Genomic DNA, 23,238 nt, shown 5'->3' on the forward strand with positions numbered 1-23,238 from the left:
TGTTCTTTCCAGCTTGCATGGTTTCTGAAGGGAAGGCTGATATAATTCTTATCCTTGTTCCTCTATAGATAAGATAAAGTGTTTTTTCCTTCTTTGGCCTACTTCCAGATTTTCTTTTTGTCTCTGATTTTATGCATTTAGAATATGATACACCTAAGTATAAAGTTTTGGGTATTTGTCTATGTAGTGTTCTCTGAACTTCCTGGATCTACAATTTCATTTCTGTCATTGTTCTGATTTTTATTACAACACTTTTAATCAGATTTAAGTTTTAAAAACACAACATATACAATTCATGGTGTTAAAAAATAATTATGGCACCTTATAATCCAATAATATTCTATAACATTTCATATTTAGCATTCTTTTGCAATGTTTTGAAGATCCCCTTCACATAAATATTTATAAAAACACCAAATCTGCCTTTTTATTTCTCAAAAAAGAGTTCAAACTCTTATAGTAGTTAATTCTGAGTCACTGTTCTATTACAAAACACACTTTTCACTATTTTGCAACAGCCAAAAAAAGAAAAAAAAGGCCTCCAGGCTCAAACTTGACATAATGTTTTTTAGTTGCAAAAGAGCAAAAGAAAAACTGCTATTTTTGTGCTGGCAAAATTAAAAAGAATCATTAAAATCAAATTATTCTTATGGTTTTAAAACAATGTTTGTTTTTAATGTGGCAACAGCTGAATGGTAGGCAGCACATAGGAGCAGGTATCAGAGGGGAGAGAGGTGGGCTCTTGTTTAGGTCTGTCCAAAGGAAAGTCTCCTCTCCGAGCCGCAGTTTTCTGTCTGTAAAATATGCATAATGCCTGTTCTGACTTCTTCACAGAAAAAGAAAAGGGAAATCACAGATTTTTGAAGCTGGAATAATCCTCAGAGGTATTTTTTTTTGACAAGAAGACAGAGGCCAGATTGGGTTGAAAATTTTGTGCAAGGTCAAATATCAAGGGGACACATAAAATCATTGTATTTACATTTGGCATTTACATTTACAGTGCAAAGCTAATATTTTTATTTTTTTAACCCCAGTGAATTCTATGTAAACTCACTATAACAGTATGAGCCTTGTGGGCCACTTACATTACAATAACATATTTCTGGGATAGTAATCTCTTGCTGGTATGGAAAAATGACTGTTTTTTAAAGTGGGATCAATCCCCATCCCCATAAACTGCTCAATAACTGCATTAACAGTTACTACATTTTGCCTTTTCTGATAAGTTACCAAGTTATTTGAATGTAAAATCTACAAGCTGAGTCAGGGTCTAGTCTATGACCTGAAACTTAAAGATGTGGGAGTTAGCAAAATGACCAGGAAGGATATTTTGGACATAATAATCCCAATGGATGAAGGAACTGAGAAGTGAAAAAGTGATGTGTTCATGACATTACAAGTAATTTGCTATTGGGCTCATCCTCTTCCAATAAGCCATTTATCTGTGCTGTCCTTATCAGAGGTAAAAGGAAGAATATAGAGGGTGGGCAAGGTGTAGGGGGCATCTTTAATTTCTTACCCTTCTCACAGTTAATAGAAGTGCTACGGATTCTGCTGTTTCCGTGTGCGCGTGCGTGCATGTGTGTGTGCCTGTGTATGTGTGTTTGTGTGTGTCTGTTGGGGGGGAACAGAAAATGAATGCAATACATAATTGATAATACAGTATGTTAGCAGATGGTAAGTGCTGTTAAGAAATATTAAGCTGTAAATGGAAGAGGGGAATTCAGGGAGAGATGTTTTAAATACAGTGGTCAGAGTAGGTCCCACCCAGAGGAAGACATTTCAGCAAAGAGTTGGATGAGGCGATGAAGGAAGCCATTTGGTTACTTGGAGGAAGGATTTTCCAGGCAAAGGGAATAGCCAGTGCCAAAGCCTGGCATATTCAAGGAGCAGCAAGAAAGTTAGTGCAGTTGGAGCACAGTGAGTGAGGAGGACTCATAGAAGAAGAGGACAGAGAAGTTCCTGGGGGACCCAACAACATGGTAAAGCCTTCAGTTTTTATACTGAGAGAAAAGGGAAGCCTGTGAAGACTTCTGACCAGAGGAGTGGCTTTATTTGACAAATGTCTGAAAAGGATCACTTTTTGTTGAGAATAGAATATGTGGTGTAAAGAGAGGAAGCTGAGAGAGCAGCTATAAGGCTATTGTGATGATGCAGATGAGATGGATGGTGATGCCTATACCAGGGTGGCATGAAGGGGCTGATGAGGATTGGTCAGATTCTGGGAGTGTATACATTTATTTTTTTGCAGTTAAACAATCTTAAACAAATTATTATAGAATAAAGTTTAGTCTTTTGGTATACAGGTCTAAGAATATTAACACTTGAAGAGATTTATGTAGCTACCACCACAATCAGAATATAGAACAGTTCTCCAAACTCCCCAAACTCTCTCAACCTGATCCTTGTCAAACATTTTGCTCTCTGTCACTGTAGTCTGGCATTTTCAAGAGTGTCATATAAATGGAATCATACAGTGTGTAACATTCTGAGACTGGCTTCTTTCACTTGGTACAATGTTTTTGAGAGTTATCCAAGTGGTTGTTTGTATCAATAGTTTGTTCCTTTTTATAAATGAGTAGTATTTCATTATATGGTTGCATCATAAATTGTTTATATATTCACTTGGTAAATGACAGTGGGTTTTTTCCAGTTTGGGGTGATTCTGAATAGAGCTGCTATAAAATTAGTGTACAGATTTTCAAGTGAACATGAACTTTCATTTCTGGTATAAATGCTCAATAGTACAAGTGCTAGGTCTTACAGTAATTGCATGTTTAATTTTATGAGAAACTGCCAGATTATTTTTCAAAGGGGCTGTCCTATGTATTCTCACTAGCAATGCATGAAAGTTCCAGGTGCTTTGAATCCTTTTCAGCATTTGCTGTTGTCCGTACTTTTTATTTTAGCCATGCTGATATGTGCACAGTAGTATTTCATCATGGTTTACATTTTCATCTATTACTTTGCCTTTCCCTATGCACCTATGAGAATGGCTAATTATGTTGAACATCTTTTCATGAGCTTACCAGCATGGAAACCATTGTGATATTGACTATTCCCCTATAGAGATTTTATTCACATAGAGAAATATTGTAAATTCATCAAGGCAGTTCCACAGTGGTCTAGATTGTAGGGAAAGTCAGTCAAGAAAGATGAATAAACCGTAGTGTACTGCCACGACGAATCCTAGAAGCTGAGCAAAAAGTGGGTCAAAAAATTGATTTTGACAGATGTGTCAATCAGATTGGAAGTACCTAAACAAGGGCAAAATAGAACCATGAGAAAATCATAAAAGAAAAGCTAAAAATCAAAAGGTTTTGAAAACCATACAGGATGCTGTAGAATGGAGAGGATATTAAATACAAAGGATGAGGCTGTTGAGCTGACCATGATTACAAAGAAAATCTCTCTAGAGTGATAATAGTGAAAAGGGACACAAAGATTCAAGGAGATGGGCTCAGGGTACATAGTCAGGGGATTTCCAGTAAGCTCACCACATGCCGGGAATTAAAGCAGTGTGGTTGACAGAGAAGAATAAAATGTTATTAGGGAATGTGTCTCTTTGTGCCAAGTGCTATCTTCTGAAACCAAACAAGTGGATGAGTGAAGGGAAGATTTGTAGTTGGATGAAGAGCCTTTAAAAGGTATATGCCTGAATCACAGAAATCAGACCCTGGCAAAAATACCTGTTGGGGGATGGAGTTTTTCTATCTCAATGCGCTATCACTCCCGGCAGGTGGTTGGCAAATGCCGTGCCCAGTCGGGTTCCAGGCTAGCAGAACAGCGTCTTGGGCACAGCAGGCAACCTTTCAATTACTATATAAAAAACCAGACATTAATACTCATGTATTAACCATTTTTTTGACAGACAGAAAAGGAACTGAGGCCCTTTGGAATAATAGTAGAGAGTCTCTGAGGAAAGTGCTCAGGAAGACAGTGTACATTTACTATACTTGGCAGTGAAAACAAATACAAGACCAGCAACAGAGGAGGATGCCTGAAGGCATGGTTAAGAACTAAGGAACTGTCCACTGCAGAGGTGTGTTGGTGAAACTATTAGTGGTAGATGTTTGGTTCAGCAGAAACCACTTCATCAACACAGATAAGTAACGGGAATGAATGACTCACCCTCCAGTAAAATAAAATATAATCTGGAATACTGATGAGTTCTCTATGAGCTGGTCCAATCATATTTTGTATCATTAAAGAGGATTATTATGGTGTAGTGTTTATTTAAAATGATGGTGGGATGGGATCATTTGTAGAATTTAAGTTTTGTTCTAGAAACTACTCCCCTGCCCACCTCATGCCAAAGGTACAAAATAGAGCCTCTTGTATTTGGTACAGGGAGAACACAGAAGGAAGTGGTGACAGCAGAACTCAGAGCAAACCCAAGGCAACAAACAGAGTGCAGGCACTCTGGTTACTTTTCCTGAGGAAGTTGGGAAGAAGCAAAGATCCTTAAAAGCCCTGCTTCAAGGGAACTTGTAGCATCTTCAACTTCAATGACTGAGCAAACTCACCTATTGCCTTAAGAGCCCAATCAACAGAACCTGGAGAAAAAGAGAGCTCAGATCCTAGAGCAGCCTTGGGCAAACTACTGCCGGCGGGCTGGATCCGCCCGTTTGAAATGAATAAAACTAAAAAAAAAAAAAAAAAAGACCGTACCCTTTTATGTAATGATGTTTACTTTGAATTTATATTAGTTCACACAAACACTCCATCCATGCTTTTGTTCCGGCCCTCCGGTCCAGATTAAGAACCCATTGTGGCCCTCGAGTCAAAAAGTTTGCCCACCCCTGTCCTAGAGTATCTGTTTAAGAGTTTCACCATTTCCTCAGTGGAGAGGAGCATCTCATTTGAAGTAAAGCTCTGAAAATAATTATTCATAAGTAGTATTATGTGGGTATGTATTATGTATATCATACATATCACAGAATATGCATAGTTCTCATTCCTTATGATGGATATTTTTTGTTGTCTTCATAACAAAGTCATCTATTTCTGAAAATAAATAACTGAACTGGAAAAATTCTCATTATAGCAGTCAAAATTTTTATATGTAGAGATGGAAAAGCTTAGTACCCTATGGTTAGAGTTACCAATTGTACTGTGAAAAACTGACTAAATTCACACTCTTGCCAGTGGGAGGATTTTTTAGCAAATACAGCATATAGGTTTCTTGGAATTTTATCTGTATTAAAAATCACTGGCCGTTGAAACTCCTCCAGTCAGACAGACTAGAGCTTGAAGCAGAATTCTGTTGGTCATATCCCCTACTTTGCTTGGTCCAATAGACTATTATTGGCCACACCCTTCATGAAGACATGAGCCCGTGGTCACAGCCGATTGTCTTGAGTCATGTGATCACAGACTTTCTTCTTAGCTATCCTTCATACTTGCTATGTAATAGGTGAAAAAGAATCTAAATGTATGTCTTACTTTATGTATTTGTTAACTAGATATAAGAAACTAGAGATCCCCCAGCCTTGGAAAGCTTCAATAAAGGCTAATGGGTAAATATAAAGCACCTTTAAGTAGAATGAAAACAACCAGAATGATAAAAGAAATAGCAATGTGCCAAAGATGAAAACAAAACCAGAGAGTATTGTAACATTATATTCTTCAAAACTACAAAAGAGAGGAAAATTTCACTTTTGTTCCTTTAACTGAGGAGGAGTATTTCATCCTGAAAATTATGGATGCTTCCCCTGAAAGAACATCCCATGACTTGCAGGCTTAAAGGTTTTCTAAATTATTATATTAGCAGTAGTAGCTAAAACACATCAAAGTCTGATCTTGGCAAGGTAGGTGATTCTACATGTAACTATGAATATTTTTTCAAAACTGGGAAGCTTAGCAGCACTTTCAAAACTGTGCCTTTCAAAATGTGTCACATCACCAAGTTGATTTCTGATTTCATAATAAATGAGTGAGTGCAATTTACCTGGTCCTTTAACATTTTTGCTAGTGTATGGCAGGCATTGTTGATATGACTCATTAAAATGTAACGATAACATCATGACTTGATTTTCTACACTTGTGTATATTATTTATTAACTTTAGGTTTCTAGATATAGTCATACCCACTTATAATATTTTAAATATAATAAATATTATGTAACACAGAATCTAACTGGCTTCCCTGAATGGAAAACCCACCCTCAATTGGGAAATCGAGATTTAACACTGATAATGATAATGCAAACCTCATATGATCTGATTAGTTGACAATTCTGATCTTAAATATTCTGCCATATTAAGCCATAGTACTATTCATGTTCCTTCAATAAACTCTGCCTTTTGTTAGTTTTTCCATTTTAAAGAACCTCTATAATTTGTGAAAAAGGATGGGGAAAAGCATGTTTTCACAAGGAATCAGAACATGAATTAATAGTCTTCTTTTGTTCCCAGAAAACTTCAGGAAAATCACAAAGATAGATACTGCAAGATAACACCATTTAGTGAGAAAGCCACAATGAAAAGATAGAAACAGTTAACAAAGTGAACTAGGAACCAAAACATTCACTGTTAAGCCCTATTTTATTGTGAACGATGGTGTCAAGTTAGGTTCTATGCTTTTGAATGAATGACCAATGCAAAGAAGGAAATGCCCTCAGCTTGTGCACTGCAGGGTCTTTATGGTAAATGGAAATAGAATGTCTCCGAAAAGCAGACTACACTAGAAAGAAGTTTCTCAAAGAGTCTGCACAGAACCTGTCCTGAACAACATGCTCACATCAATCCCAGGAACAAGTTTTCCAGGACTGTTCCTTAAAACACCCAATGGAATCAATTTAGTAAAAGCAATTTATAGAGGAGATGAGGAATGGGGGGTTAGTTTACCAGGATCCACTTCCTCAGACCTGTGAAGATTTACAAAAATAATTGCTATATAAACATAAGGATATGAATTCTCACTAATGAAAGTCTCATAAAATAACAGTAAAACAGCTTCCTAGCACATGAGTTATATTTAATATTCATTTTAAAATAGTAAATGCTACCATTATCCTTCTTCTTGAAAAGCTCAAAATACAAATTTTGGCTTTTTCATGTATTATCTGTTTGTAAGAAATTATTTATAAATTCCTTAAAAATAAACAAATGAGTTCTTGTAACTCTCCTTGATTTAAAAATGTTCCCATTTTCCTAAATATAAAGAGAGTTAGGGTTAGGTTAAATAATCGTTAAGATATTTTTAATTTCAAACTTTTAATGGCTTCAATATATATCATGATGTCACTTTCTTTTTTTTCTTTAAGCAAAGAACCATTCTTATTTTCTCAGAAGCCTCGAAAGGCAAAGGAAAAATCAGTATATTGATCCCTGCAATGGACTCCAATGTTATCCTAGTTTCAGAAGGTGTCCAGTTACAGAGAAACATTTTAGTAATCGCAAGGTTCAGAAAGACCTTATGTGACCCTATTCATTCCTGACCAGCAAATAGTTTTTGTTTAACTTCGAAAGAAACCAGACAAACTCTGCAAGGTTACTTGTAATCATGACACCATTCTTAGAACTGCCATGTGCTGGGAACATGCCTTCTTGCTTCCTCGTTCTATCTACAGTATAAATCTGAAGGACTTTGTTATGGCTCTTACACTTGGCACATCTTAGGCCTATTTAGAACATCAACACCATCAATCACAAAATATGGGGCCGACCAGCTGGATGAACCCTGGCTATCATGCAGGGGTTATTTGTCATCTGGGCATGTCTGTTTGGTATATAACACTCCTTCAGTCCCAGAACAATTTTCCCCCTCCAAAAATATTCTCTTTGATTCAGGAAACACGTGATTAATAAAGGACAAGGGTTTAAAGCCAGAGGTCAAGGCTAAAAGTCTTAACCAAACAAGTGCATTGCTTACTAACGTTTGCATCAGCAGTCAAAAATTTCCTTGAAGAGCTCCCGCACTGAAGAAACACACGTCTACTCTTAAATGCTATAATTTCAAGGGACTCCAGCAACTATGTTCATCTTGGGGGATTTATTTTAAAATAATGTTGCACATTTGAGAAATGTTTTGCTGCAGAATAATAACACTGCGTCAAACATTTAAAAGGCCCATTACAAACATTTACAATTTAACATAAGAAATTAAAGTTGAACGCACATAGTTAAAACAATAAGATGTATAAAGAAAATTTGTACTATAACATCAGAACAATTTGCATTAAAATAGTTTTCAACGATGTCTATTTATACTAAAATGGATTTAAAAGCAACACTCCTTCTTAATACTTTTTGTCTTATTTATATGCCATCTACAATACTTTTCCATTAGACAGTTTTTCTTTTATCCATGTTTCCCCTCCTTCCACCCAAAGAACCTTGTTTCATGTTTATAGAATATTGGGCTTTCTTCTTTCTGGGCAATTGTTATAGTTCTATTCTGTAATAATATTTATTTGATATTTATGAATTGTTTCTATGTCTGTGATGACAGGAAAAAGAGCAAACTTTCACAACATAAATAAAACTATTGGTCAAGCTTTACAATTATCATAACATTGACTTATGATAATTGTAAAATGACTCCATTTCTCAATATGGAAGAATGGATTGAATGTTTATTTTATTGGAATTCTAAAAGGAGTCACATATTCCTACTGGAAATAAACAGTTTCACAGAAGAAAAGTGATAAGTAGATTGTATGATAGTGTTGATGATGTTACAAGGCCTAAGGAGCACATGTCAGTCATCACTTTATGCAACTTGTACAAACATCTAAATTCTCGCACACACGCTACCTGAGGTAACCAGACTTGCTAGAATTCAGCTTTCTTTTACCACTCTGCCAAATGCCAAAGGAATAAAAGTAGAAAGTACAAAACATACTGTATTAAAACCATGTTTCCATTGAAATCCATACTGGCCATTCATTTATCCTGTAGGCTTCCTTATAATCATGGCCTGGGGCTTTTGATGCCATCAGGTCTGACTTCTCATCCTATTGCTGTAGAAACTGAGCCTTCAGAGGAGAAGTGGCAGAGGTGAGGCTAGAACACTGGTCTCCCATTTCCCTGTACAGTGTCCCGTGTACCATGGTAGAAATCCTTCTTACGGCTCAACTGTTGGTGCAGTGTATTTGGATAAATCTAACTTGGTCACAGCTGGGCCATCTGTTGCTCCACTACTTATGCTAATATGATAGCATTGTGCATTTGACTGCTGATGGGGTCTTCTTGGCACTGCACATGCATAATGTTCTCAGTTAACTCAGTTGACCCTGTTAAACAATGACAATGTGTGTGAGGCCCGAATTTGTTAGCATTCATTGTTACAAAAACAGGGTTACTGACCTTGTCATATTTAACAGCGTTGAGCAGACACAGCAATGTGGATCCTGAGGGCAAATAAAGAATTTCCAGTGGTGATGTAAGAACTATGCTAATTAGTTTCTCCCTTCATTCTGCTTCTAGGCACCGGAAAACTGTACAGTTTGGCTAGAAGACTCACTAAGCCCTGAAGTAATAAAACCCAAGAATTTTTATAAATAATAATAAAAAAATGTGTTTCAACATGCCATTTCCTTTCTGTATAAGAGTGGCTTTTGCAGAACAGTGTGCCTGGGGTGATCACTCTATTTTTGCTGTTACATTCTGTCCCCAATAGAACAGAAACAACAAGGTAGTTTGATAACCAACCCCCCACTGCCACCATCAAAAAAGCATAAAAATAATCATTTGTCTATCTATATCCCCTTAAAATTATTTTCCTAGAAAGTTCTTAAAAAATGCTACCACACCGTGACTCAGATAAGAACTGTATATGAGGCCTAGTTTACATATCTAAGTATTTGAATATGGGTATTCTTGCCTTAGTAGAAAAGCAAGCTAAGTTAATTTTTAACAATGCAATACTGCCTTGGTACATCTTGTTCTCTCTTTCCCTCGGGCTCTTACACGAATGAATCAGAAAATTGCTCCCTTATGTTAGGCTTGAGTCTGCACCTGTGATAAATTCACATGGAACTGGAATTGGGGGTGTGGGGGTGGGGATAAATGTCAGCAAAACTAATAGGATGATATATCTGAGTTTGAATTCTCAAATGGACTAGCTAATGCAGAGACCATCAACGGGAACGTTTTCGTAGGCATATTGTTTCACATCTAAAACTGAAATTAGGATATATAATCATGTTGATCAGCTGTCCTCAACTTCTGAGTTTGATTAGAAGCATCTGGCTCCAGATTTTAGGAAACTCAGATTATCAGACATTCTGGAAATTTTGGCATGCCAAATTTTTTACTTTACCTTCTTTGGATATCCTGGATCACTTTCCAAGTATTAAAACAATCTCCATATTTTAGACATGTTAAAAGAGAGCATGAAAAGTAAGCAAGTCATTGAAGCAAATATAGAAAGCAATAAAGAGTTGAAAGAAAGGGAGAGATTAATGACCTCTGGATTTGCAAAAACAAGCAGAGTTTTTGATGTTCTAGACAAGTGGGTGAGTGGGAGGTGGAGAGAGCACAGGTCAGTATAAAAGTGGGAGGAATATAGTGAAGAAAACAGAAATATAGAGTTGTGTCCAGGTTCTGAGATGGCTCTTCATTCATGAATGGAAGTGGTTGGAACAAGTCAGACTGCCTCACAATGAAGCAAACTTGTTTATGAACTTTCACATCTGCTTGATTTATATTGTGCAGTATGGCATTGATGTTTTACGGCAATATTGGCAGACATGTGAGCTGCATTCTAGATGAAGACATCTGTCTATTTCAAAGATTTCGCTATCAGAGGAAGGAAAAAAATGAGAAAGAAGTTTGGGGCTCTGAGAATAAGACACCTCAGTTTTATCAGCCATGAAGTACACACCAAAGGAGGGCAATTATTTGCATATTGCAATGGAGACTGGTTAAAATCCAATCAATTGAATCCAGATGTGGGTTTCTTGTGAGATTTTTTTTTTTTTTTACAGTGAGGGTTGCCAAAACTTCATGGGAGCAGAGACCACAAGCTAACATAAGCCAAAGGACTCTCAAAGTACAAGGAACATTTTTGGCTTATGAGAAATCTTACTTCTTTAAGCTTGGTGGCTAAAATAATAGAATAAACTGGTCTATGATAAATTAGAGGATATTTACAAATGGCTGGCCCTTGCCTAAACAAAATCTTCCAAAAATAACTCTACAAAAAGTGTTCCTGATATGATGTTTAATCACATATTTAAAGAACACCACAACTGGTAGTTTATGCTCTTTTGAAAGGAAGTAAACTCCAGGAAAGGAATCCATGAAAATTCAGCTCCTGACACATGGGGATAATAAATGGAATTTGAATAAAATATCAAAGGTGTGTTTTTAAAAAATTTTTAATTGCTCATAGAAATGTCATACTCCTTAAGAACCTAACAGGAAAGTCCTTTAACTTTAGAAATTGATTAGTTAAAAAATATTAGAAAATAATTTTGTAGAGGAATTCTATTGTTCTTGTGTTTTCAAATGTGACTAATTTTGATGAGTCAAAAATCTTACCTTTCCCTTATGACTAGTATTCCTGAAATAATTACTTGAGAACTAATGTAAATAGCAGTATGAGTAAAAACATTATCTTAGTCAATTTTCTAAATGTATTGAATACTTAAGAGTAAATAAGAGGAATAATTTTTCCTTATCATCTTGGCAAATCAATGTGTTTTCATATTTCTACATTCTCTTAAATTACATATTAATACATTTAAAGGATATTACAGGTGTGCTAGAATATACTTTCCCTCCTAAATAATAACTTAATGAAAGTCTTTTCATGTGACTGTTTGAGTAGCCTTGAGTGTCCTGGATTTGTGGAGTTTATTTTATGTATTTATTAATCTGGCTAATTATTATTAAGAACATTTATTTTGTGTTGAACTAGAACTTTCCCCCTGAAACCTCAAATAAAACACAGAACTTGTTTAAACTCCTTTTAGAACTTTGGCTTTTTTTCCTGTACTTGTTTTAGATCACTTAGTGTTACTTTAAAAACGTACAACCAAATTTGAGAATGAGAAACTCAGGAATTAGAAAAGTGCTTCCTTAGAATCAATCCAATCCATTTCAATTTCACTGAATTCAAGTCACCCCTAAGCTTGTTTTCATTGTGGTAGGTATTATAAAGGACACCTGATCAGACGAGGCAGACCTGTCTCCCAGGGCCTTCTGATATATTGTATAGACACTTTCTGGGTTGGACGAAGGCAGAGTTTAATTCAGGAACAAGCAAAGTCCTTAGAAAACTTCTGCCCAAGAGGATGGAAAGGTTATTCCAACAGCAAGGGCTTCTTAGAGTAAGTGGAGATTAAACTGGGCCTTGAAAGCTGGGAGGACACGATTTACTTTTGTTTGGCTCCTTTGATAAATGAATCTTGATAAATGACATTAGTCCTCTGAAGGCAGTGAATTAGGCAAGAGTGAGTTTAAGCTTCCTTTAATGAGTGGAAATAGAGAGAGAACTCCTTCTGGATTCATACCATGTATCACAGGCTCTGTGCCACATAGGTCTTTCTTAGACTATTTAGCGGTGAGCAGAGGGGCTTCCTGGGCATCTGATCAGTGCATTTGCACAGGACACTGCATTCAGAAGGGCCTTGTACTTGGGGTTTAATTACTGTCTGGAAATTCTTAATAATTGCATTTTTGATTTTGAAGGTGCAGTCCAATAGGACAATGGAGCATGCATTGGGGCTTGAAGCCTTGGCTTACATGCTGATCCATGTCTTGCCACCTTCACACACCCCTGGACAGGCTCAGTTCCCCCCACACTCCCTACCACCAGGAGCTGCATGCTCTGCCTGACCTCCCTCCCCCCATCTCCACCCTGAACATAGAAAATAAGCCACCCTCCTCCTGATGGGCAACCAACACAGGAAGGAGGCCTGTGTTCCATCAGTGCCATCCATACCTGATGGGGACCTGGGCATAGGCATGGGGAGGGTGAGGGTCAGGTGTGCATTTCTCAGGGGCATCCTAGTACAGGGCAAGATGGTAGCTGGCAGCACTATAGCACAAATGGGATGACTGGCTGAGTTCCTCTCCCCACCTCTAATCCAGATACTGCCTATATTCCAATACAGAGCTTATAATTCCTTGGGGGATTGTCCATTTGTCCACAAATTGGGGAGATTGACATACCCACCCCCTCCAGGGCCCCAAAGTTCCATTTTTCACTGAGGTTGAAAATCATGTATCTGCTTCTGACCTTGAGGCAGGTATTACTGCCCTCCTATTACTGATGGGAAACTGGAGATTAGAGAAGGGCTGGTAAGTGGCAGGGCAGGTGGTCTCACTCTGAAGCCCATTCTCTCCCCACCTTGGTATGCTGTACCACCTCCCTTGAGAAGCAGCTGGGTGAGTGAGAGGGGCCTCAGAGTGCTGACTTCCCCAGGCATGCCCTTTCCTCTGGGGTGGCCTGGAGGTGACCAGGAGCCCTCTCTTGAGAACACAGACCTGTACTTTAAAGGACAGTTTCTCTATGATTTCTTCTAGTGGACAACTGTCAGCACTTAAAGAAAACTTTGAGCTCCAGGCTCACTGTTATGATTGAATTGTGCCCTTCTCCCCAAATTGATATCTTAAAACCCTAACTCCCAGTTCCTCAGAATGTGACTGTATTTGAAGATACGGCTTTTAAAGAGATGATTATGCTCTTAGCATACAATGGAGTCAAGACAGTCTCTTCAATAAATGGTATTGGGAAAATTGGACAGATACATGCAAAAAAATAAATAAATAAACTAGACCACCAACTTACACCATACACAAAAATAAACTCAAAATGGATTAAGAACTTAAACATAAGATGGGAAACCATAAAAATCTTAGAGGAATCCTCAGGCAGCAAAATCTCAGACATATGCGGAAACAATAACTTTACCAATACAGCTCCTAGGGCAATGGAAACTAAAGAGAAAATAAACAAATGGGACTACATCAAAATAAAAAGCTTCTGCACAGCAAAATAAACCATCAACAAAATAAGAAAGCCCACTGCATAGGAGAACATATTTGCCAATGCTATCTCTGATATAGGTTTCATCTCCAACATTTACAGGGAACTCATACAACTTAACAAAAGGAAGATAAACAATCCAACCAAAAAATGGGCAACGAACCTAAATAGATACTTTTCAAAAGAGGACATACAGAAGGCCAAGAGACATATGAAAACATGCTCAAAGTCACTAATCATCTAAGAGATGCAAATCAAAATGACAATGAGGTACCATCTCACACCTGTCAGAATGGCTATCATCAACAAATCAACAAACGACAAATGCTGGAAAGGATACGGAGAAAAGGAAACCCTCATGCATTGCTGGCGGGAATGCAGACTGGTGCAGCCACTGTGGAGAACAGTATGGAGTTTCCTCAAAAAACTAAAAATGGAACTCCCATTTGACCCAGTGATCCCACTTCTAGGAACATATCCCAAGAAACTAGGAATACCAATCAGAAAGGATATATGCATCCCTATGTTCATAGCAGCACAATTTACAATAGCTAAGATTTGGAAACAGCCTAAGTGCCCATCAGCAGATGACTGGATTAAAAAAATGTGGTACATCTACACAATGGAATACTGTGCTGCTGTAAAAGGAAGGAACTCCTACCTTGCAACAGCATGGATGGAGCTGGAGAGCATTATGCTAAGTGAAATAAGTCAGTCAGAGAAAGATAAATATCACATGATCTCACTCATTTGTGGGATATAATGAACAACATAAACTGATGAACAAAAACAGATCCAGAGACAGAGAAGCATCAATAAGACCCTCAAACCTCAGAGGGAAGATAGGGGAGGGTGGAGGGAAGGGGGAAAGATCAACCAGAGGACTTGTATGCATGCATATAAGCATACCTAATGGGCACTGACACTAGAGAGGTGAGGGCACAAGCAGAGAGGTGGCAATGGGGGGGATAAGGACACATATGTAATACCTTAATCAATAAAGAAAAATAAAATAAAATAAAAATAAAGAGATGATTATGTTAAACTGAGGCTGTCGGGGTGGCCCCTAATTGAACCTGACTCTATAAGAAGAGGAAATTTGGACACAAGAATTGACACCAGGAATGGGCTTACACAGAGATAGACCATGTAAGAACAAAGTGAGAAGTTGTTTATCTACAAGCCAAGGAGGGAGGCCTCAGAAGAAACCAAACTACCAACACCCTGAACTTGGACTTCTGGACTCCATAACTGTGAGAAAGTAAATTTCAGTTAAGTCACCCACTCAGTGTTATTTTGTTATGGCAGCCCTAGCAAACTGTATACCCACTAGAACCCTGACATATTAATACATCAATGTTCTGATGGCCTAAGCAGTATAACATGATTCTACTAAATGTTATAAAAATGAAGAGCTATCTGTAAAACCCATTGGACAGGACTTGAAAATTCTGTAGGACAGAATTTTACAATACCAGGATAGGGGCATGAGAGAGAGAAAATCAGATGAAGAAAAAAGAAAAAAAATTTAGGACACTATATGTAAGGAACCATTTAGCTGTTGTCTCACTTTTTTTAACATAAACAAGTAATATATGAATAGTACATGTTTATTGTAAAAAAATTTTTAAAAGTCTAAATCAGTAGAGTAAAATATCTGTGTCTTTCTTTACCTCTTTATTCCCCATCTCAATTCCCACCTCAATAGTAACTACTGATTGGTATACTGTTTCAGACTATTTAAAAAATGCATTTAAGGATATATGTATAATATTTCTAGATATGCTTAATTTTGATTATAAAATAAATGTGGTTATATAATATGTATTGCTTTGTGATTTGCTTTTCCATTTAGCAATATGCATTAGGAATTTTTCTATACCTACCACATACCTTTATCTTACATAATTTATTATGGAATTCAGAAAACTCCACAGTATGGATGCTATATAATTTACTTAACCATCTCCTTACTGATATATATTCAAGATGTTTTCAATTTTTTAAAATATATTTTATTGATTTTTTACAGAGAGGAAGGGAGAGGGATAGAGAGTTAGAAACATCGATGAGAGAGAAACATTGATCAGCTGCCTCCTGCACACCTCCTACCGGGGATGTGCCCGCAACCAAGGTACATGCCCTTGACAGGAATCGAACCTGGGACCTTTCAGTCCACAGGCTGACGCTCTATCCACTGAGCCAAACCGGTCAGGGCTCAATTTCTTATTATTACAAAAAATAGTGCAATGAACATTTTTGTACATATATATTTATGACATTTAGATTTCTTCTCACTATATTTCTTAGTCATTCCTTTTACTCCACTTCTACTTCTGGATTCCTTTTTGGAATGTACGGCTAAGACTGTCTTTTCCTATCTGGATTTGGTATATAAAAATAGGCTGAGATGCTTTGTCTTGAATGCCTGTATAACCAAGGTTATGTATGATTTCCTGTTTCCATGGTAGAACACGAAGAAAGTGCTTTGACTGTTGAAGCCACGCAGCATGCCACCCTTGGAGCCAGGCGGATGCAGGCCACAGAGGAAAGCTTAAGCTGATGAGCTTAACACTTTAAACTCACTGTGGTTACAGGGGGAAAGCCCATACAGCTGTGGGCTGCAGCATGGCTCAGTGTCCTCCCTGCACCCAAGGGGACAGTGCCAACTCAGGGGACAGTGCCAACTCAGGGTGTCCATCTCTCTGGGATGGACATGCATGGATGGTTTTGACCACTGAGGAGGTGTAGGAATACCCTGATAAAGGCTGGGCAGCACTTCCCTATTTGGATGCTCCAGTTCAAGGGGCCCGGTCTGGTGAATAATGGTGCCTTATGTTATGGCTGCATAAGGCATCCTAGTGAGACTTTCCTAAGAATAGCCAAGTTAGTTTTACTGTGGTTCCGTAAATACAGTCTTTTGCTTAAAGAAATAAATACCTGGAATGATTTATTCTAATAGCCTAATGGATAAAGAGGCACACATGTTAAAGAACAGTATTTAAAAATTTAAGCATTTCAAGATGGGTTAAATATATTCTATCACTAGACTTTGGGCCTTCCTTCCTAAGTCTGAAAGCATTTTGAATCCCTTCTAGTGTCTGAAACCTTCCAGTCTCTGTTCTGTTTGGCAGAACTTCATGCCTCTTGGCTTCAGGCAGCAATTTGTCAAGAAAGCTTGCCATTTTGGCCTACTTCACCATTATTTCTTGTTTCCTCCATCCACTCAGGCTTCAAAAGCTTCTAATGAGCTGTTTACCTTAATTATTCCAGCAAGGACTTCATCTGGTCTCGGGTTCTCCCACTTCTGAGGATCCAAAGTGCCTGCATCTTTCCTATTAGGAGAATCTTTCTATTTTTCAGAAAAATTCATTTCCTTACCTCTAGTCTGTGGCTTCCATAGTTGGGGTTGGGGCTGGGGGTGAAAAGAAAACTGGCAGTAGTCTTGGGCATCGGATTCTGAGACACATCTATTACATTTAAAGAAAAATAAAATTTCTAGCCCTGGCCAAGTGGCTCAGTTGGTTGGAGCATCATCCCATACACCAAAAGGTTGTGGGTTTGGTTCCTGGTCAGGGCACATACCTAGGTGGTGGGTTTGGTCCCTGATTGGGACGCATATAGGAGGCAACTGATCAATGTTTCTCTCTCACATTGATGTTCCTCTCTCTGTCTGAAAAAAAAATCAATAGAAAAACATATCCTTGGGTGAGGATTAAAATAAATAAATAAATAAAACTAAAATTTCTTACATAGCACCCAGCAGAGCAAAGAGAATTCTTAGGCCAGAATTCACAGATCAGCTACTGAGGCAAACACAAGATTTCAACACAGTCTGGGCTTAGCTCAACTCTAGGATTCTCAAGACTTTGGAGGGCTAGTGGGTTGGCATCCCTTTTCTTTGCCTTTTTTCGTTTTCTATCACATCTTTTAGCTCATGAGCATATGCAGGCAAATTAAGCTGCCAGGTAACTTGAGGACAAAGTCTAGTCATTGTGAACATGATTTAGGTTAAGACACCATCATGAATAGATAGGTTCCCTGTGGGGCCTGGCTTGTTACTTACCGATAATTAAACAAGTGATTCTGAGTTTCCCTGTGCTATCCATGGAAACAAGACTCATTATTTTATATAGATACATTGTTTACTAATGAATTAAATGCTAGCACCTTGATGAATAGCATTCTTTGTATTTACATTTTTTACTTATGGAAATGTTTCAGCAAAAGCTATTGTCACTAGCTTGTGCCCTGTTGAACCCAAGAATTACCTTTCTCAGTCAGTGCCATTACGAGTGACACAGCCTGGCCATTTACAGAAGTTTCTAAAGATTTTGAGCACCTTGGTATTAAATTTGAATTTGGAATTGACTAAGCCCTAGGCTTTCCAAGCCTCACAAGATAGAGTATGAAGATAGAGTATGAAATGCATCACTTAGACCTCCTTAGTTGTCATGGAGCATGAGTCCTATTTGCTACCTTTAAAACAGAGTTACTTTTAAAGTAGACCAACTACTTGGTCCATTATGAGACTGTCCAGCCTGAGCATTCTGAAGGGTGGTCTGCCAATTACACAAAAAGGAAAGACTCTGAGGATTATTTTAAGCACGATGGTTTGTTTTACTTGGAAGTTTTCTACCACTATGTTCTTTAAAAATCCTCATATATTTTTAAATTTACTTAAAATTCTGCTTCTCTATTTCTCATTTCTATCACTGCTTTAATTAGCCATAACAGATTGAAATGAGGTATCATAGAATAACTTTGCATGTTGAGACTAACAATACTGCAATTTATTCCACGTGATGATTCCCCGCCCCCTCCCCTAACTGTCTGAGTCACCAGGCATAAATAAATATGCAAAGAACAGGCCTTTATATTTCTGGCTTCTTAGATTCTGAAATAAGAATATTAGTCATTTAGTTCCAATACTTGTGAACTAACCCAAGTGTAGCAGTCTTTATTTTGTACTACTGACTGAAAAGCAAGTTCTGGTGTGCTGCTGAGGAAGCACTTCATAAAAGTACTGGTGTGGATAAAAAAATAAATCAATAAAATGGAAGTATATGCCACCAATTATTTGCATATGATAATCTCACAAAACATTCCCCTTGAGAAATACCTGAGTGAAATTAATTCACAATCAGTAGGAACCCAGTGGGAATGTGTTCATCAAAATAAATAACCCAAAATTATTCTTGGGTTGTGAAGTTTGTTTACTGCCTTAACTGAAGTGTGTATCAAACATAAGTGCATTAGCATTGGCTGTGGGTTAGGGGAATCAGGCATAGCCTTCCCTTCCAGTGTTTTTCATCCATTCTGCTGTTTATATTTCTTGGCAAAAGGTCCAAGCCACAAAGGTGTTAGTCCCAATATTGTGAGTGAGTGTGCGCGCGCGCGCGTGTGTGTGTGTGTGTGTGTGTGTGTGTGAATGCATGTGTTTTGGGGCACTGCTCCTTTTCAAGAGGAGCCTGAAATGTACAGTTGAAATCTTGAAAACTGGATAAGAATTTATTTTTTTTAATTCAATACCCCTATAGGTGAAGAGCAATGAGTATTCTTAGTCACAGGAATAATCAAAGAGCAATGAATATTCTTAATCACAGAAATAAAGAACATTTCTTCCCACTAAGAAATTTCCAGGGCTGATGACCAATCTTCAAATTATCCATACCTGTCCATAACTATATGCATGAAAATCTTATTTATTGAACACCTTTTGCTTGGCGTTGGACTAGAAAGGACTGGACAGACATTGCTTCATGGAATTCTCACAACAACCCTGGAAGGGATATATCATTGTTTCCATTTGAGAACAGGCTCAGAAAAGTTAAGTTCCTTGCCTATGGTGTTGCAGCTATGAAGTGGCAGAAGCCGGATTTAAGCCCAAGTGTGTCTGGATTCCAGAGCCAGTGTTCTTAGCCACGATACCCTCCTTCCTTCCTTGTACTCCTCTTGGATTGCATAATTCTCTTTACAGAACTCTTTCCCGCTTAGCTGTCTTTCCCCTTCAAGGCTACTTCAATGTGCATCCTAACTGGATTTGGCCTGTGTAAAAATGTTGCTGGGTGGCCCTGGCCAGTGTGGCTCAGTTTGATGGAGCATTGTCCAATGCACAGAAGAGTTAGAAGAAAGAAGGAAGGAAGGGAAGGAGGGAAGGAGGGAGGAAGGGAGGGAGGGGAGGGAGGAAAGAATGAAGGGAGGAAGGAAGCCCTAGTCATTTTGGCTCAGTGGATAGAGTATCGACCTGTGGACCAAAGGGTCCCAGATTCAATTCTGGTCAAGGGCATGTATCTTGACTACAGGCTCCTCCCTGGGCTGGGCCCTGGTCCGGGCTCGAGCAGGAGGCAAGCAATTGATGTGTTTTTCTCACATATTTCTCTCTGTCTTTCCCTCTCTCTTCCACTCTCTCTAAAAAGGCAAAGGAAGGTTGAAGGGAGGGGGGTAAGAAATTAACCAAAGGACTTGTATGCATGCAACCGGGGAGAGGTCAATGGGGGAAAAAAGTATTACATATGTAATACTTTCAACAATAAAGAATTTAAATTAAAAATAATAAATAAATACAATGACAGAAAAAAATCAATGGAAAAATATCCTCAGGTGAGGATAAAAATAAATAAATAAATAAATAAATGGATTCTTTAAAAAAAGAAAGAGAGAGAGAGAGAGAAAGGGGGGGGGGAGAAAAAAGAAAAATGCTAGCGGGCAACATAGCAGAGAGCTTGAAAGGAGAGAGGAGAGTCTAAGCATCGTTAAGTTTCTGTATAGCCTTTAATGTTAATTGCTCAGAAACATACAGTATTTGTGATTTTACCTATGTGTTTCCACAATGACACCCTCCTAGTTATCAGAAGACTCTAAAAGGGAATCCAACACCCATTGATACAAACCATTAATCTTTCTTCTTTGTTATTCTTAGCAGGTCTTTCTCCAAATCATAAACTTCCATTCGATCTAATAAAAGAACTAGATACTTAAACCCGACATCTCAAATATAAGAAGCTATCTAAATTTTCCATTTGGAAGCCTGGGAGGCATCAGAAAATACCCTCTGGGTGCTTTGCTCTTACTGTAATCTAGTTAAACTCAACACTGTGAAAAGGCTAAGAAAATCACATTAACATATTTTTGTAAATATGATTGTCCACAAATCAATGGAAAACTACATTTAGACCAACTTCACTAAATGGTTCTCTTTTCTGCTAGTGTCTATTACAAATCTAAGTAGCAAAAATGGGGAAAAAAAGAAAGACGGAAAAAGTTTCTTTTAAGACAATTGCATGATTAGGATTTTTCTATAAGACTGCACAAAGCTTCTTCAGTTAATTCGTCTCTCTACTGTAGCTTTACTCAATCATGTGAAAAAGCAACATCATTAATTACACAAGTGAAAGGAGGCATAGAAAAAAGACTGCATCCTTTCATTAACTTACAAAAATACAATTAGTAATTATTAGTGATTTCCTGGAGAAAGTCCAGAGCTGAATTAAAAATATCACTAACCACAGAGGTCTTCATTGGCCCTGTAGAGAAAAAAAAATGCACTGCTATAAAGCTAATCTGCTGTACTTGATTTTAAAATATTAAAGGACTAATTCATAAAACAGCTACATAACATTTGTCAAGCTTTTAATTTTCTTTTGTGATCTCTGGGAAGCATGAAGAAAATTCCTCTTTCTAAGTAAAATGACCTGTACCATTCAGTCTAGAATGACAATCGTTATTTCTTCATTCAGAAGTCATGGATGTCCTACTCTCAAAATGAGATAGGTTGTTTTAAAAAAAGGCTTATTCTCTAGTTCAATTTTGACACAGCTTATTTTAATGGACATGTTTATGCTGATTCCAGAAAGATGGAAACAAATTTGCTAAAACTATCTAGAATCTCTAGGTCAATTTTACTACTGTGTCAAATATTATTCAGCATCTTGGCATCCAAATATGTTTAAATTATTAAAATGAGTTAAGTTCAACTTGCTGGGGCTGTGGAGACAGGCTCCTGGGTATCCAGGAGGGCCTTTCATGTTGATGTTCTGGGACTGTCCCTCTTTGTGTCCCTGTTTGAAGAGACATATCGTGCCAACCTTCCTCCAGGTGTGGGTATGGCGAGGGATGAACTCTTCCTGTCAAACATATGGCTCTTTGAAGGCAGGTGTGTTTTGACTGGGAAGAAGCAGGATCAGCAGAGCTCTCCGCTGCCATCAGGCAGCAGGGGAAGGAGCCCCAGTTTGGGGAACATGTGGAGCAGGACCCAGGGAATTCTCTTATTCATATTCATCTGCTTGCTATTTATTCACAATTTCAATGTGTTTGATGATTGTTCTCCTTTTTCTCTATTGTTTTTAAATTTTTTTTGTAAAAACAATAAACTCAGAGTTGGGAAACTGCTGAACAACTGTAAAATTTGTTCAATTCTTGATTTTTCAGAATGCAGGTGATCTGATTGGCTTTTTCTCTGGCATCAGGTTTTAGTCCCAGTTTATATTCTATTGTCTGCCCACTTCCCTGATCCATCCCTTCTGTTGGGGATTAAACACTTAATTTAAGGTGACACCAATAATTGTCAGGAAGTTAGTCTGCTACTCAAAAAAAAAAAAGAATGTGACAGGATGCCCATCACCCATTTCCTCCCTATCCCTCTGTGTGGAGGAGTCCTTTAGTCAGCTCTGCTGAACATGCTTCTTCCCAATTAAGACACACCTGCCTCAAAGAGCCATATGTGTGCTAGAGAGAGCGTATCCCTCAGCACACCTGGAGGAAGAACGGTACTGTATGTCTCTTCAAAGAGGAGTGCAAGAGGGGACAGTCCCAAAACATCAGCAGGAATGGGTCTACTGGATACCCAGGGGCCTGTCTAGACAACTTCAGATAGTTGAAATTAACAACCAATTTAATAATTTAAACATATTTGGATACCAAGATGCTGAATAATATTTGACACAGTAGTAAAATTATCCATATAATACATGGATGTGGTCCCTATGGGAGCCCATCAGTTTTAGTAGAATGGTTCATTTTGTAAATCATTCACTCTGAGTCATTTTAAGTTTCCAGAACCACTGTTCTGAACACTATGTGGTTTCATCAAACCCCTCCAGGAAGGAATCAGAAGCACTGACCTCCATGTCTTGAGCATGTGAGGCAGCTGCAGGACAGAGACAAAAATGATGGACCAAGTATGGGCCATGGTGGAAGGGTAGGAAAGAGAAGAGGGGAGAAGACCAGGAAGATGGGGCACCTGCGAACCAGTCTGAGGCCAACTTGGTATGAACCCAACGGTAAACCTGTGGGAG

This window comes from Myotis brandtii, unplaced genomic scaffold, assembly GCF_000412655.1.
Source record: "Myotis brandtii unplaced genomic scaffold, ASM41265v1 scaffold48, whole genome shotgun sequence".
In the NCBI taxonomy this organism is placed as follows: domain Eukaryota; kingdom Metazoa; phylum Chordata; class Mammalia; order Chiroptera; family Vespertilionidae; genus Myotis; species Myotis brandtii.